Source organism: Salvia splendens, chromosome 2 (genome assembly GCF_004379255.2).
Source record: "Salvia splendens isolate huo1 chromosome 2, SspV2, whole genome shotgun sequence".
NCBI lineage: Eukaryota > Viridiplantae > Streptophyta > Magnoliopsida > Lamiales > Lamiaceae > Salvia > Salvia splendens.
In genome coordinates this window covers 11,971,383-11,987,160 of record NC_056033.1, presented here as the reverse complement: position 1 = coordinate 11,987,160, position 15,778 = coordinate 11,971,383, and positions in this window count along the sequence as shown.

Here is a 15,778-nt window from a genome sequence, read left to right as displayed (position 1 = left end):
GCAAGTAGCCCGGTATTACAACCAAAGGGTGAAGAAGCTGCAATTTCAAGTGGGAGATCTCGTCTTGAGAAACAACGAAGTAAGCCGAGCAGAAAAGCTGGGCGAACTCGAACCCACATGGGAAGGTCCATATCGGGTGTCAGAAGTCCTCGGCAAAGGGTCTTACAAATTGACTCACGTGTCAAGAGCACAAGTACCCCCGAACATGGTACGTTTCCAACCTCAAAAAGTTCCATTTGTAAGAGACAGTCCGGTCAATGTGCTTTCTTTGGTTTGCTTGGTCTTTATTTGTCTCTGTGCGTTTTGTCTGTGTGTTTTGTCTGTTTCGGTGCGTGTCGTCTCTTACAAATGTTACTGAGGTATCTTGTTCTTCGAAGGCTGATCCCCTTCTTAGAACATATATAAGCCAACGATTGTGAGTCAAAGCTTCTACAGAAGATACAAGACCACAACTCAGCTTAAACAAGCAGTTCGTCTGAAACGAGCTGCAACAAGCCAACTATTGTGAGTCAAAGCTTCTACAGAAGATACAAGACCACAATTCAGCTTAAACAAGCAGCTCGTCTGAAACGAGCTGCAATAAGCCAACGATTGTGAAGTCCAAGCTTCTAAAGAGGATACAAGACCACAATTCGGCTTAAAAATCAAGCACTTCGTCTGAAACGAACTGCAACGAAAGTCCGATTCTCGCGATAAAACTTGCCTGAATTAGGACAAGGGAAAGTCCGATCCACGCGATAAACCTCGCCGAATTAGGACGACCAAGTTCGGTCAAAGAAGTTTACCTCATAAGACCGAGGACGACCATGTCTAGTCAAAGAGGTTTACTGCATAAGACCACTTCGGTTAACTGGGAAAGTCCGATCCACGCGATAAAACTCGCCGAATTAGGACAAGGGAAAGTTCAATCCCGGCGACAAAAATCGCCAAATTAGAACACAAGACGAGTCCGGTCAAAGATGTTTATTTCATCAGACCAAAGACGAGTCCGGTCAAAGATGTTTATTTCATCAGACCAAAGACGAGTCCGGTCAAAGATGTTTATTTCATCAGACCAAAGACGAGTCCGGTCAAAGATGTTTATTTCATCAGACCAAAGACGAGTCCGGTCAAAGATATTTATTTCATCAGACCAAAGACGAGTCCGGTCAAAGATGTTTATTTCATCAGACCAAAGACGAGTCCGGTCAAAGATGTTTATTTCATCAGACCAAAGACGAGTCCGGTCAAAGATGTTTATTTCATCAGACCAAAGACGAGTCCGGTCAAAGATGTTTATTTCATCAGACCAAAGACGAGTCCGGTCAAAGATATTTATTTCATCAGACCAAAGACGAGTCCGGTCAAAGATGTTTATTTCATCAGACAAGACGAGTCCGGTCAAAGATGTTTATTTCATCAGACCAAAGACGAGTCCGGTCAAAGATGTTTATTTCATCAGACCAAAGACGAGTCCGGTCAAAGATGTTTATTTCATCAGACCAAAGACGAGTCCGGTCAAAGATGTTTATTTCATCAGACCAAAGACGAGTCCGGTCAAAGATGTTTATTTCATCAGACCAAAGACGAGTCCGGTCAAAGATATTTATTTCATCAGACCAAAGACGAGTCCGGTCAAAGATGTTTATTTCATCAGACCAAAGACGAGTCCGGTCAAAGATGTTTATTTCATCAGACCAAAGACGAGTCCGGTCAAAGATGTTTATTTCATCAGACCAAAGACGAGTCCGGTCAAAGATGTTTATTTCATCAGACCAAAGACGAGTCCGGTCAAAGATATTTATTTCATCAGACCAAAGACGAGTCCGGTCAAAGATGTTTATTTCATCAGACCAAAGACGAATCCGGTCAAAGATGTTTATTTCATCAGACCAAAGACAAGTCCGGTCAAAGAAGTCTACTTCATAAGACCGAGGACAAGTACGATGAAATTTTTTCGCTAAGCTGTAAATACACAGTGTTAGAAGCGAAAACAAAAACAAAATTTCATTTTCAAATCTTGTTCGGCACACAACTCCGCTACCCTACAAGATGGCGTTACGCTATTACAAAGGACTATTCTACTGTCCAGGGTTGCTAAAGTTGAGCCATCTATTCACAAAATCCTCGTGAAGCTGAGTTCGGGCGTTCCAGGCAGCCGCAGAATAAGCAGGTCGACGAGATGCTCTAATCGACCTGCCACCTCTTCTCTGAGCCCGGGAAGCCCTAGCACCTCGGCGGCGAAGAGTCTCTTCACGAAGCATTTGCCGATCTTGCTCACTCATAACCACAGCTCTTCTGCGAACTTCAGTCCGTCCTCGACTTGACGTCTCCGGTTGTCCCTGAGTTCGTTGCTGACTTGGAGTAGGGTTTTGAGCAAGTGAATCAGAGGTTTGAGCTGGAGTACTAGCATCTGTTGGCGGGAAATGCCGGAGGAATCTCTCAATTGAGGGACGCCGGGCAAGAACTATGTCGTACCGAGAGGCCCAGCGCCGCAATGATGTCACGACTTGTTGGCAAGCCGAGCTCTCCAGCGCATTGTTCCTCCGGAGTACATTATATTCCTCCCACAGTTCGTCAACTCGACTCTGAACATCTGATATGGTCATTCCCCCGCGCACACGGATGTAATCCTCGTACGCAGTCCTCTCAGCAATGGTCGTATTCAGCTCGGCCTCCAGATCATTCTTATCGGACTCTAAGTCCTTATTATCGGCATCCAGCTTCACTAAACGAGCCAGAAGCTCGTCATTCTTCGTCTGATCGGCTATAGCTCTTCTCTCAGCTTCGTCCAAAGCCGAAGAGTACAGCCGTTTCCAGTGAAGTATCTCCATCTCCTTGGGTACAAAGCAGCTATATTAGTTCGGCAGCTGTACCGAGCAGATAGTAAAATACAACAGGAATAAAGGCGAGTACGAAAAGCTATACGAAGACAAGTGTAGAGAATTTTTCATTCACAAGGAAAATTTTTTACACTAAGAGGGCTTCAAGGCCACCGTACAAGGAAGAAACTAGACTAAGAGAAGGGAGACGAAATCATACTCCGCCAGCTTCGTCTCCGGCTCCTTGGTCTGGTTCAGCTTCTTTCTCCTGAGCTACCTCAGCCTCGGCCTCGCATCCTGCCGGCCTCGCCTCCGCCTCCTGATCGGCTTCCTTCTCCGGATGCCCGGCCCGCTCGACTTCGGCCTCTAGCTCCAGCGGCTCGGCCTCACCCTCTCCGTTGTAAGTCGAAGCGGGTGAAACGGGTCCCACGGAGGCAAAGATAGCCTCCAGGTTCTCGTCCCGATCAGCTCGACAACTCCGGACTCGGTCTGCAGAAAGCAGGACCGAGGATGAAGCGAGCTCCTCAAGGAGCGGCAGATTCTGAAGCCGAGCTGCTATCTCTCGGCTGTACAGAGGCAGCACGACGTCGGCCCCCTGCTCGCCCTTATCGGCAATTAGCCTTACCAGACTACCGACAAAAGCCGAGAACTGGCTGCTCAAAAAGAGTTTCTCCGTGTAAACACGGAGAGCCTCCCCCTGGGCAACCACGGCGGCAGCATCACTCCGTTTCGTCTGCTCTCGCTGGATGACGAGCTGGTTTTTGGCAAACTGAGCTTCATCCTGGGCCGAAATCCTAGCAGCTCTGGCTTTCTCAAAGTTTGCCTCGGCCTGCTCGGCCCGGTGACAAGCAGCCGCCAATTTCCTCTGCATCTCAGCATAGTCGTTGGACGCTTTGGAGAGTTCGACGGCGACGAGCTTGGAGAGCATATCGTTCCTCTGAAAATGGATAAGGAAAAAAGTCAACAGAGGGCACCAAAAATACAGGACAGAAGCCAAGCCAAAGAATCAAGAAGACAATTCACCTCGGCGAAGTCCGTGGGCCATAAAAATGGCTCACAGATATGCTCCGAAGGAGGCGCCAAGACCACGTCTTTCTCTGGCGCTCTCGGGGGCTTCTGGGTCTTCCCCTTCCTACTTGCCGAAGTCGACTCCGGCTTCTTTGGACCCGAAGAGGTCTTTTGCCTCTTCGGATTCTTCTCGGCATCAGGCGCCGAGCTGGTAGCCTTCTCTTTCTCCGGCTCCTCAAGCCCGGAGGACTTTCGGATAGCCTTATTCAGCATGTACACTGCCAAAAAGCAAGAAAGCAAGGTTAGTTTTCGCCGCTAAAGCAGTAAAGCATAAAAGAGAAATCCTCACCCTCGGCCTCTTCGTCCGAAGACGAGATATTGAACACGAGGTCGCCCTTGACGAGCTCAGTTTCCGAATACTGTTTCCTAATCATAGGAATCTTATTGAGCTCGCCCTCGAGCTCGGCCAACGGTTCTAACCGAGGATGGGGAATCACGGACTTCGGCCTTCTCCAAGGAAAGCCCGGAGCCGAAGTCCTATTATAAAAAAAGAAACGGTTTTGCCATTTCGGCCACTTGGTTTTGCAGAAGGCCCTAAAAGGCTGTAAGGGGATCAAGTAAAACCAAGATCCTTTCCTTTTAAACTGGAAAAAATTAAGGATTGCCCTCAGAGACAGATCCTTATTTAGCCTACGCAGTTCGGCAGCAAAAGCCGATAAGTGCCTCCAAGAGTTCGGAGTCACCTGACCTAAAGGGAGTTGAAAAAAATCAAGAAGCTCTACAAAAGGTGGGGGAAGAGGGAAACGAAGCCCGCATTCTAAGCAGGCTTCGTAAACGGTGGCATAACCCTCCGGCGGGTCGTTAGCCCTATGATCATCGTCGGGAACCACCGCCTTCCCCCCGGGAAGAAGATATTTTTCGTGTAGAGATATCACGGTGTCCTTACTCAAGACGCTGTGAAAGTACTCTACGGTCTTCTCCCCGGATTCTTTCCGGCTAGGAGACCCCTTATCCCCTTTCCTACCGCTACCCGACTCCGAAGAAGAAGAAGACATTTTTCTTACTTTTTGAAGGTGAAGAAAGTCTGAAGAAGTTCTTGAAAGCGGAGAGAGAATTTTCGCAAAGGAGATAGAGTGCAGAAGAAGCAGTCGCAAAAGTGCTTCAATGATGAAGAAGGGAGGTATTTATCAGATTCGGCGAAGATTTCAAAATCGTCGCACCGTTTCGAATCCCACCTTTTCAGGATTCAACGGCCGGATTTTACTGTCGCATTTAATGCAGCCACATGCAAGGCACGTCCCCTGACGTCAGCCTCCCCCGTACCTTTATCCAGAATGCCGAAGTGACTCGCTTCGCCGAAGTGATTCACTTCGTCTTTCGGGGGGGGTAGTGATGGGGTGCGTACTAAACAAGCCCGACAGCAATGACGGCCCATCAGCCCAAAGCCCAAGGAAGAGTATGAGTTCGGCATTACCAAAGAGTTCGGCCTCAGCCTACAGCTCGGTAAAAGCCGACCAATCAAGCTCTGCGAGTTCGGCATTACCAAAGAGTTCGGCCTCAGCCTACAGCTCGGTAAAAGCCAACCAAGCTCTACTCTCAGATCGGCAACCAAAGCAGTTCGGTCTCAGTTTTCGACCGAACAAGGAGTTAGTGGACCCATGCAGGATTTCCACAACTTCCAACACACCCACTACCACGTGGCGTCAACTCAGGCCACGATCTTAGGCCATGACCTACACGACCTCCACGACCTAGAGTGATGATGTAAGCCACGATCTTAGTTCAATGTATAAATAGAACTTAGATCTGATAGAAAGGGGTTAGAAGCTCTCTAGAGAAAAATACCATATAGCAAGTCTGTGTTGTAAGCTGTAATTCCAGATCAAGCAATACAAACCTGCCCCCATTTCTCCCCGTGGACGTAGATTTACCTCAGTAAATCGAACCACGTAAAATTCTCTGTGTCGTGATCTGTATTTTCCTGCATTTACTAACATCAACAATTCGCGGACTCATCAACCATCCACAATAGGAATAGCCCAGCAATAGCCCAGTCATAGCCTAGTCACATAATATTCACATCACTATTAACAAATATATACAAAATGAAATAATTAACAATCACACAATATACGAAATTTAATTTACGAGACATATACGGGAAAAGTTTAATAATAATATTAAAATTTAAAAAAGTACAATAATTTAAAAAAATACATTAATTTTAAAAAAAAATACAATAATAAAAAGGAGTGCCAATTCACTCCTCGTCTCCGTCGTCGCCGCCTCCGTCGCCGCCGCCACCACCGCCGCCGCCGGTCTCCCTCCGTGCCGCCTCCAACTCGTCCTGCAGGCTCATGAGCAAGGTTTGAAGCACGCTCTTCTCCACGGGATCCGTCGCCACCCGCCATTCGGTCATCGTCTTGATCAACTGAGCGCGCGTTTGGGCGCGAGCGAAGAATTTGAGATCCTCGGTGGATTGGCCAAGGGGGGATGCCGACTGGACCTCCTGGGAAGCCCCGGCGTTCCCCCTCGCCTCCCGCTGAGCGCGCTTGCGCCCCATCGGGCGAGGTCGACCACCGACCGAACGCGGCGTGGGGAACTCCTGCGTCGTCTCGGGGAGGTCGTGGGAACCACCGCTGCTGCCGCTGAAATCGCCGGTGTAGTTCAGTCGTTGCTTCTTCGGCCAGCCAGAGTCGACACCTACTCGGAACTTCTCGGACTCGTTCAGCACAAGATAGCAGTTCCAGTAGGTGAAGTTCTTGTATACCCCCTTCAGTGGGAAGGCTTTCTCAGCTATTCTTCTGCAGTCTTCCTCCGTTTGGCCACTGCTCATCATGCGGAGTGCATTGGTGTACAAACCCGAAAATCGGGAGACTGCACCCCTGATTCGGTTCCAGGCCTTCCGGCAATCCTCCCCGTTGCGTGGCCTCCCCTCTCGGCAAAATCTCTTGTAGGCTGCTGCTATCTTGCCCCACATGTTGACGATCCTCTGCTCGTTCGAAACGAGAGGATCGTCGCAAACACTCACCCACGCCTTGCAGAGCGCGACGTTCTCCTCGTCCGTCCACCTCCTCCGTACCTCCTCCTCACCCGGCTGCGACGACTCGCCGACCTTCTTCTTGCCCTTTTTCGAGGGGGCGCCACGCCCCCGCTCTGCCCCCCCTTCAACGAGAGTTTCTGAAGCTCCGGGAGTATCAAACACCAAGTCATCTAAGGAGAAACTATCAAACCCCAAGGGTGTTTGGGTCGATGTGTGCGATGAACCAGTCGAAAAATCTAAACTGGGGCGATAGACATCCCCCGCCGTCGCCGAGGACCCCCCAGAAGTCCACTGTGTAGCCGGTACGACCCCCGGAGTCCCCTGTGTCGGCGGTACCCCCCGGGCATCATCTGCATCCCGGGTGCCCATCCCGTTGGTGCCCACCCCGGTATCGCCGGATACCCCCCCGGCGGACTCCCCCCCGTTGGCGGCCCGGAATACATCTGCTGCCACGGGTACATGTTGTAGTACCCGGGCATCTGACCCCATCCACTTCCCACGGGGATCGACGGAGTTTGTGACCCGCTACTCCCGGAACTAGGCTCGTTGTTGAGATCCATTTCCCTTGTTGATCTTGTACAGAAATTAAGATAGAGAGAGTACTCGTTAAAACAAGTGGTGCGAATGAAAATGACGAGCAAAGCGCGTATATATAGTGTTTCAGAAAAAAAAAATTTAAAATTTCGCGCTAGGCGGTGCGCTGGGCGATCCGGGCGCTGCAATAGCGCCGAGCGGACCGCCCAGCGCTGCGCGGTTTCTCTCTCCATTCGCCCGTTGGGCGACTGCAATAGACCGCCCAGCGCCGACGCTCGGCTGGGCGGTCGGCTGGGCGGCATTGTGGATGGTCTAACGAATTTTATAGCATAATACTTACTTAGTACTATATACTCCCCACGTTCCATCTTAATTACGTCATTTTCCTATTTTGGAAAGTTCTAATATAATTAAATCATTTTTATTATTAGTAAAAAGTAATCTTATCATTTTATTTTCTCTTAATATTTCTTATTTTATTCTCTTTTACTTTATTCTCCATCTACTTAATACACTATTTTTAAATTTCGTGACAAAAAAATACCTCTATCAACAAGGAACAAAAGAAGTAGTAAGACTAATTGTGAACTACAGATTCAATTGTAAGGAAGTTTAACACTATGAGCTCCGTTGAGTGAGCTGAAACCCATGCACGTCCTCTTCATTTGTACAATCCAACAAAATCTTTAAAAACGATTGTAATTTAGATACCTTCGTCGAATTTAAGTTTCATGGATAAATATAAATAGGAACTTTTGCTTATTTGTTACCCACAGAGGCGACAAAGAAGCTTATAAGTTATAGATATATACAGTATATCACTATTCCAAGTCTAAAAAACCGAAAAAAGTAATTACTATTAATAACACTATTATTTGAGGACTACGCATTGTAACACTAAACAAACTACTGTCTATTTTTTTATCAGGGCTGGGTATCGTGCTCCAATATTACTACAGCCTATAGGCTGACAAAGATTGGGACGGAAACAACAAAAAAAATTATTGTTTTTAAATTAAAATAGTATTTTTTTTATCCCAATCAGTTTTAATTTGTCAAATTAGTTTAAGGCTTTTCCGCATAATAATAACCTTTCAAAGGATGTTTTGTAGACTAATAATAAGTGGCATGTTCTTAAATAAGGATTGAATGGTATATTAAAGTAGTTTAATTAAAAAAGAAATTGCTAAAGGAATTAGTCAATGAAAAACGTAGTACAAGATTTTTTTTTTTTTGCATTTCAAAAGGTAAGCTAAGCTTTTTTGACAAACAATTAATTAAATTTAAATGATAGGAATCTGCAGCATTAGGTCGGTTTTCTTGTACGTCGGATCAATTTGATTTATATCATCTACAATATGGAGCATCATTAAGACCATCTTTAATTATACATCAAATTTTATTTTTAGTATATACAATTTCTCTATTCATATTACATATTCAAACCACTTTTATGGAGTATTATTTTTTTATGGAACAATACCAAATATGGGTATGTACGATAGTTATTACAAAAAAATTGTAAATCATATAAAAATTGGTGTATTGGTAAAAAGTTTGAGAGAGTAAGAAGGAAAAAGGCAATGGAAGTAAAGTAATATTAGTGGATTGTGGAGTCTACATTATTAGTAGTGTTAGTAGTGTTTAAAACTTTTTATTTTTTGTAGAATTGTTTAGTTTTGATTGATGATTCGAAATGGTAAAACTAGTCTATTTTTTGTAGACGAAGGTAATACTATTTTTTTAATATGAAAAAACACAACTAATCTCCCCCATTTTTAGTTCACTTTGTGGTGGACACTGATTTTAAAAAATGTAAAGAAAAGTGAGTTGAAAAAGTTAATGGAATGTAGATCTTATTTTTATAGAGTATATTAATTGCATAATAAAATGTGAGTGAAATGAGTTAGTAGAATGTAAAATCTACTTATTATTTATAGTAAAAATGAGTGAAAGTGGACAATGAATTGAGGACATATGAAAATGACAAAAAGATGAAAATGACAAAAGTGAAAAAAAGAAAGAAAGAAAGAAAGAATAGTAGTAGTTAATTAAGGTTTTGATTAACCACAGCAGCAGTCCAGCAATTCTTTGCTGTATCAGGTGGTATAATATCAGTGCAGATTTAGCGAATATATGCGAATGCGATGGAGCATTAGTGGGGCGCCCTAAGGGGACGCCCTAAAGTCCGTCCTATGCACCGCCACGTCAGCATTTTATTCTCCTATCCTTCCACCTGCAGTGGGGCGTCCTATAAGTCGTCTTAAAGGCCGCCCTATATGTTTCACTATTGTTTTGTTAATTAATTTAAATGTTTTCAAATATGTCAATGCAAAATAATTAAAAAATACCATGATTAATTAAAAACGGCAAATCCTACATTGATTAAAAAAAAGTTTTACACGAGTTGGAAATGAAAAAAAAGTTGACTACTCAACAAAAGTCCCAACTTGCGGCGCAGCTTATCGATCATCCCCTGGAGGTATTCAGCTTTGGTCGGGTCCTAACATTGCATGAGGGCGTTGTGCGTGTCCAACAACGTCCTCCGGTTGGCGGCCGCTGCCAACTCCGCGTAGGCAAGTGCCACCAGGGTCGGGATCGGCGATGGGGGGCGGTCGCGGCTTGCGAGGAGGATGTCTCCTTCGCCTTCCCCTTGTTCTTCGCAGCCTTGACGCCAATGGGACGTCGGGAAGACACCGGTATGCCAGAACTCTCCTCCTCCTCGTACATCTCCGGTTGAGGTCCACCGGATATGCGCCGCTTTCGCTGCTTGTGTAAGCACCGGCTTCGGTGGTCCTCGTCCTCTTTGGTGCAGCCGATGGCAGAATCCCGCCCTGGAACTTCTGCTTGTCCTTCAAGAGCGCCCAGATGTTGAAATGCATGAAGTCGCCGTACATTGACTGGTACGACAACAGCGCTCTATTGCACACATCGCTCAAGCTCTCGCCACTTCCCTGCTCCCTCGAGCACTTCTCGTACTTCGCCGAGAACAGGTTGACTTGCTTCTTCACCTGATCCCAGTGCTTGCGGAGCTGCTCCCTATGGCGCTTGTACGGGCTCGGCGGCTTCGCCTCATTGTAGCGCTCGGCGATGCGCTCCCAGTACGCAACCTGCTTTTGGTTGTTCGCGAATACCGGGTCCTCTGAAATATCCACTCAACACCTCGCCAAGACGAGGGTTTCATCTGGTTGGTAGTTCGTCCTCCCGGGGGCGTACTCTTCATTCGTTTCCGAAGGAGGCACCTTGTACGCCCGGTGCCGGTTCCGCTTCTTTTTGGCCGGGGCGGCGGCGGAGGGGGCGGTGGGGCGAGTTGGAGACGGCTCCATGTCAGACAGACCGTACGAATCCGTACTGAATTCGGGATCGTACTGCGTGTTGGAGTCGAACTACCGATATTCGTCAAGGTCTGTACCCGGGCAACGTGCACCACCCCCAAACATCGGACTATTCGGACTTGGGTATTCACCGGAATCCATTTTATAGTGTAATTTGAGTGTGGAAAAGTGAATGGAAAGGTTACAAATGAAGGTGGGGTAGGGGGTATTTATATAAATAAATTTTTCGGAAATAAAAAATAAAAATAAAAAATAAAAACGCGTTGCATCGTCCGCGCCATCGTCTGCGTCGCTCACAGTGGGCGGACGATGCCTTATCGTCCGCGTATCTTCCGCAGACGATCTATAGGGCGCGGACGATGCATCGGGCATCGTCCGCGTACCCACAGTGGGCGGACGATGGCGCGCCCGAAGCATCGGGCGGCTTATCGTCCGCCCATTGCGGATGCTCTATAATTCTCCTTACAGAGTTACAGATAATAAGTTATTAATGATAAATTAATCATTTTCTGAAAAAAATCACTCATCTTGTTTGAGAAATATTAATTAGTTGCAGTTTATATTTCCATAAAAATAACCCAACAATTTAAGTACATATACTAACAGATTACATTCGAGGTTTGAGGCGCACTTCCATGGAATTAAATTCGATGATCAGTTCTATATATACTAAACTTGTAGAAAAGCATACGATCTATCATCTTTAACAGTAATGTCTAATGTGGATTGAACCTAGAATTTCTAGCTTTGCATGTAATGATAGGAAAAGTACCATAGGCCAATTTATTGATAAAAAAAATAATTTAAAGTATATCTTATTTTTCATTAACAATATTTGAACTCCGTCCATAAAAAATAATCATACATTCATACTCCCTTCGACGAGTAAAAATAAAGACAATTTCCTTTTTCATCGACTATCCCATAAAAAGTATCATTTTCATTTATAAAAAGTTCTCACAAACTCATTACTCATATATATCACTTTATTTGCAACTTATACCACTAGTATCAACCATTAAACATTAATAAAAATGTGGGTTCGTTCTACTATCCACTAACACTATTTTAACTATTCTTCTCTTCGTCTCTTTTATTTTACCAAATATATATTAATTCTCGTGTCGTCCCATTTGTCCCTACTTTTTTGGAACGGGGGAAGTATTTTATCCATTTTTTTCTCTATTAATCTTTTATTTAACAAATTTTGCATTATTACGTATGCTATACTGCATAAAGACAATATTTTTTAGGCCAAGATAATAGAGTATAAAATAATATTGAAAAATAAGATTTATTTATAAGTCAACTATATGCGATATGGATTTATAAACAGCTTCGATTCCCAAATTAACAAACGTTTATTTATTTGTGCATATATTTGTGGCCGACTTGATTAATTATCGTTCTTTCCACTTTCCGCAATTTGCAGATTCACATTTGGAGTGTCAATGTATAAGATAATCTATTTTTTTATTTCATGAGTATGGTGTATACCTAATCACTCCAACAAATCACATGCTTATATTCACATAACAAAATTAATCTAATTAAGTGATTTGGAGTGTCAATGTATAAGATAATCTATTTCTTTTGTTTCATGAGTATGGTGTATACCTCATCACTCCAACAAATCACATGCTTATATTCACATAACAAAATTAATCTAATTAAGTGCTTACTTCATATTAGTATATTTTCCACGGGTAACCACTGAATCGCAGATTCAGAACATGTTGTTGTGTGGTGAAATTAAACAAAAGCACTAAACTAAAGATTGAAATTGTAAAAAAAGAGAAGAGAAGAAGTACTAAAAGGTTGATAGACCATACACCAAAAATGGTATGGCAGCTTACGAATTTGATACTATGCTGAATTCTGTGACTTGTGGTGTATTTTTAACGGCAGCCCAATATTTTAGGAAAATGCCGTTTTTATATAAATTTATTAAAACCCTTATTACTAAATTAACAAAATCAAAATTATAAAATTCGAACCCCTAATCTCAGTTTTCTGTCCCCTTCTGTTTATTAATCTTTACAGCTAACTTTCTCCGGATTAAAATGCTCCATTAAGATAATGCACGTCTCTTTTTCGTCTCTGAAGCTATCATTGTTAGTACATTATTTAAGAAATAATCACAGAAAAGTAGCGTTGAAAGTCAAGATCTGCAAATTATTGAAGGAAAAAAAATACAAGTAATCTTGAACAAAAGAAACGTAGAGAATCACATTTGATGTTTCGTTGTATTACGTGTGATAAAATAAGAAAGTTAAGATACGATGGCTTATTTTAATAGTAGTAAATATATTCATAAATTAATGTAGTTGCGGGATTCGATTGAGTTCTCGACTGGTGTTCGGATTTTGAAGACAAACCAGTACATATTCCAAGAGAGATCAGCATAGATGCATTAATTAACAAGCTAATTTTCTTAGTTTCAAATCTAAATGAATATTTTATGTGTTCCTAGTTCCTACGATCCAAACTACTTCCTCCGTCGCACAATAGGAGTCACTCTTATTGTGGGCACGGGTTTTAAGAAAAGTAAAAGAATAATAAATTGAAAATGTTAGTGAAATATGCGGTCCACTTTTTTATATTGGTTTTATAATAAAATGTGAGTGAAGTGGGTTAGTGGAATGTGAGACTAATTACCATTTATGAAAAAAAATAAATGTGACTCTTATTATGGTACGAACCCAAAGATAAAAATTTGACTCTTATTATGGGATGGAGGGAGTAATCAATAAAAAAATCAATGGTCAAATATATATGGTCTGAGTCCCACCTTCACACAACTCTGTAAAATATGAAAATAAAAATAAATTCTTTAGAGTTGTTTTCTGTGGGGTGCGTTATGTTGCTAACTATTTAAGTTACTAACTCTGCTAACTCATCAACACAGTGTATTAAAAATGTCAACACGAATACATTAAAATGTCAACACAATATATTGAGATGTCAACAAAATTATGTGTTGACATATTAATGTCATTGTATTGATATTTTTAATACACTACGTTGATGAGTTAGCAACTTAAGAAAGTAGTATTAACATATTTTGTATGAATTGAAGAATAATCAACTTCCACGATAATATTATATCTTGGGCCGGGCCTATTTCAGGATTATACTAAGCTGCACTAGAATTGTTATAACCAGGACCCCTTGTGATAGGTCCAACACACTGACGGGCTGGGCCTAGCTGACAGTGATTATCAATTTCGTAGCTGTAATGTTTTGACACTGTTAGAATCACAACAGAAATAAAAGAGCGTGCCGGAGGCGGAGAATAAGATTTAGGATTAGTTTTGGAAAAAGAAGACGAAGACTGTATATATGGTAAGGTGGTGTTCGGTTTCCAAGATAAAATAATACCAAGATATAATTTAGGATTGAGTTGTGAAATTATTTTAGTCTTAGAGGGTTAGCTATGACTAATTATCCCACGATTATCCATCTAGGATTGAATTGTGGGGTTGAATCTCATGAACCAAACGGACTACAAATTTAATACCGGATACAATCTTGCAAACCGAAAACCCCCTAAGAAGATTCTCCTCTGCCTAATATAGTATACGAAGCCCAAGTTAATCACTTCTCATCCACCTAATATGTTCCAATCATGAATTATTATTGTTCATACAATGACAAGTGGGTCTATTATCAATTGATACGGCCCAACTTAATTGAGCCCACCATCAAGATTAACATATCCACGACCATGATTCTCTATCCGATCATTGTTTGGTTTTTATGTTTATTACTGCGACTTAATCATAAACTGATTCATCTATAGTTTGTTAAAATGAGAATTCGTAACTAAATAATGAGTTTTGCATTTTAAAGAATAGAGATAATTTGCTTGGGTAGGGACTAGGGAGTACTCAATTAGAATTGATACGATTTAAGATAATCCTATCAAAATAAAAATAATCAATCATACATGTTCTTAGCTTTTTTTTTTAACTTATATCTGAGTTTGAAAATTTACCACTACCGATTCAATACAATAGTCGATTAAATCAACCAACTCGATTCACGTACAGTGTTATTTGAAGTTCGTTGAAAACGTAAGATTACATGGAGTAAAATATTGGATTTTGGTGAACATATCACTCGATCATTATACATGGACCATGGCCAACATGTACTCCCTCCGTCCCATGCTACTCGCACTTTTCATTTTAGGCCGTAAATTTGGGATTGATTTTTTAGTGTGATTAAATTAGAATTTTAAGTGTAATGAGACATCACTTAATAAAGGAGCTCTTAACTTAATCTAACATATTAATTAAATGCATTAATTCTAACTTAAACTATAAATAGTGTAAGGAGTTTGTGACGAGCCGAAAAGCAAAAGTGCAAGTAGCATGGGACGAAGGGAGTATATTACTAGCAAGACTCAAAGTGCTAATTAATTAAACCAAATGAATTTGTAATATTAGGTACACAGTTTGACAGCTGTGGATGACTGGAGCCCCCACAAAATTCATAATTAATTATCACTTTGAGCTAATTAAGACATTGACGGTTATGATCTATAGGCACGTGAAAAGACACGGCCATGAAGTCTTTCATAAAGAGATTGACGGTTACGATCATTCAAAATGCCAAATGCCTTGACTAAACGAAAGGCCAAGAGGCCAACATTTCAACAAGGAGATTGTGATAATTGTAATTAAATACTCTATTAACGAATCCAAAAATACTTTTAAAGATTGATAAAATAGCTGATAAATATTAAATAAAAGATTATTCCATATTAATTTTATCAAATTAAAATACTCCATCCGTCCCATGTTACTCGCACTTTTCATTTTAAACCGTAAATTTGGGATTTATTTTTTAGTGTAATTAAATTATAATTTTAAGTGTAACGAGACATCACTTAGTAAATGAGCTCTTAACTTAATCTAACATATTAATTAAATACATTAATTCTAACTTAAACTATACATTGTATAAGGAGTTTGTGACGAGCCGAAAAACAACAGTACAAGTAACATGAGACGGAGGGAGTAATACATGAAACTCTCGTGGCAAGTACGAAT